Raw genomic sequence first — 2,171 nt, forward strand, 5'->3', positions numbered from 1 at the left:
CAGAACAAAAGCTAAAACGGATATTACTAGAGCTTGTACTTGAGAGTGTTTGGGGAAACTTTGACGGATAATAATTATGACTTCAACAACTTGAAAGGGAGCATCTGCAAAGATAAGATGCATTTTGTGTCTCTAGTTCATGACAGGGTTGCATGTCTTGTTTGCTGGTGGAGCCAGGCCTGGTCCAAGGGGAAATGGTGCCCAAGGCTGTCTCCCGGCTGCCACCCTTCCCCTGCTGTGTGTGTGTGTGTGTAGGGGTGCTCCTCACCTCCTCCTCTGTTGAAGCGGAGGAGAGGCAATGCCAATGACAGCAGACATCTGGATTGTCTTCTCAGTTGGGTGCAGGAGTGAATCCTGGGCTCATGTAATATCCTCATTATGTGTAATGATTTCCGGAAGCACAGTTTAAGACAGCAACTGTTACCCTGCACATGCCCAATCTCATCTGATCTCGGAAGCTAAGCAGGGTCAGGCCTGGTTAGTATTTAGATGGGAGACCGCCTGGGAATACTGGGTGCTGTAGACTTATACCATAGTCTTTCGAGACTGACCAACCTGTCAACCTTGTCTTGTCAACCTGCGGGGAAGCCTCAGACGGCTTCTCCTGGCAATCCTGGAGTCACACAAAGCTCGATGGCGGTCCAGATGAGTGGGTGGTGGTGGCTTCATGGTGTTTTGCCCCAGGGTGCCTGGATGGGGAGGTCCGCCACTGCTCGCAGGTCAATGTAGAGAGTGAAAGTGTGTGAATTCCTGAGATGACCTACACACGCAAGCAGTGGTCCAACCACATATGAATCTACGCTTCATCTTTGTGCTTTTGGAACTCATTTAGGCTGCAATCCTATTCACGCTTTCCTGGGAGAAAGCCCCATTAAACATGATAGGAGTTACTTCTGAGGAGATGTGCATAGGATTGTGCTGTGAGGGCCCAATTCTATTCAACTTTCCAGCAATGGAGTGTGTGTTGTGTCCTGTGGTGAGGGAGCAGTCACAGAAGCCTTCTCAAGGTACAGGAACATTTACCTCCGGGCTGCATTGCAACTGCATCGGCACTGGAAAATTGGTTAGGATTGGGCCCTTAGAAACGGGCTATTCTTGTATCACTGGTCAGATATTTGCTCTAGGGAGAGGGGCGTGTCAATCCTGTGCATGTTTAAACAAGTCCCATTTCTGTCCTGTATAAGATTGGCTGCCACAAAGGCACAATGAAGTTTACACTAAAATCCTGTGGGGGATTGTATGAAACTGCCTTCAGGTCTCTGGTAGTTCCTTGGTCCCTGGCTGCCCTAGGCTTCTGTAGGGAAGGACAAATTCAACATGTATAAGAACGCAGCTAGACAAGGCATCAGAAAGGAAAAAGAGATGATGAGCAAACAAATGTACAGGCTATGTTGACTATAAAAGAAAGAGATAACAGACACCGTTATAGCCAACAGTGGCTTGGGGTCATTCCTTTTTTGTATCATTGAGTAATTGGCAGTGTCATATATTTACAACTCTTTAATGAAGAAATATTGGTCAAGCATCCATTGAGGCTGATTGGCAGCCTGTCTCTCCTCATCTATGATTGAGATCCACAGTTGTGCTTCCTCCCAGGTAAACATGCCAAGGACAGTGGTCTTCATTCCCCTCTTCTGGATGTGTTCCAAACATTGACAGATACATAAGAATATAAGAAAATAAGAAGAGCCCTGCTGGATCAGGACAAAGGCCCATCTACTCCAACTTCCTGTATCACACGGTGGCCCACCAGATGCCACAGGAAGCACACAAGACAATAAGAGACTTCCATCCTGGTGCTCTCTCTGGCATCTTACATTCTAGGGTAGCCTACTTCTGAAACCAGGAGGTTGCACATCATGCTTGTAACCTGTGATGATCGTTTCCTCTATACGAGTGTCCAATCTCCTTTTAAAGGCATCAAGGCCAGATGCCATCACACCATCCTGAGACAAGGAGTTTCACAGACTAGTTACACAGACTAATTATATGCTGGGTAAAGAAATTTTAAATAGATTTTAAATGGCCCTTGTTTGGATATGGTTCTGTGTCCCATAGTATGAGCTTTGCATATAATGCTCCTTCTGCAATGAAAATTATACCCAACTGACTTTGGTGTTAATTGTTTTTGCAAGCTCAATGACAGGTTGAATTAATTAATGTAGAATTAA

General features: G+C 45.8%; 1 pseudogene; it reads left to right on the forward strand.

Annotated features, from left to right (window-relative positions):
* Window positions 1-409: 409 nt before the first annotated feature.
* On the forward strand, window positions 410-526 carry LOC136637917 (5S ribosomal RNA; annotated as a pseudogene).
* Window positions 527-2,171: the final 1,645 nt, after the last annotated feature.

Source organism: Tiliqua scincoides, chromosome 1, assembly GCF_035046505.1.
Source record: "Tiliqua scincoides isolate rTilSci1 chromosome 1, rTilSci1.hap2, whole genome shotgun sequence".
NCBI lineage: Eukaryota > Metazoa > Chordata > Lepidosauria > Squamata > Scincidae > Tiliqua > Tiliqua scincoides.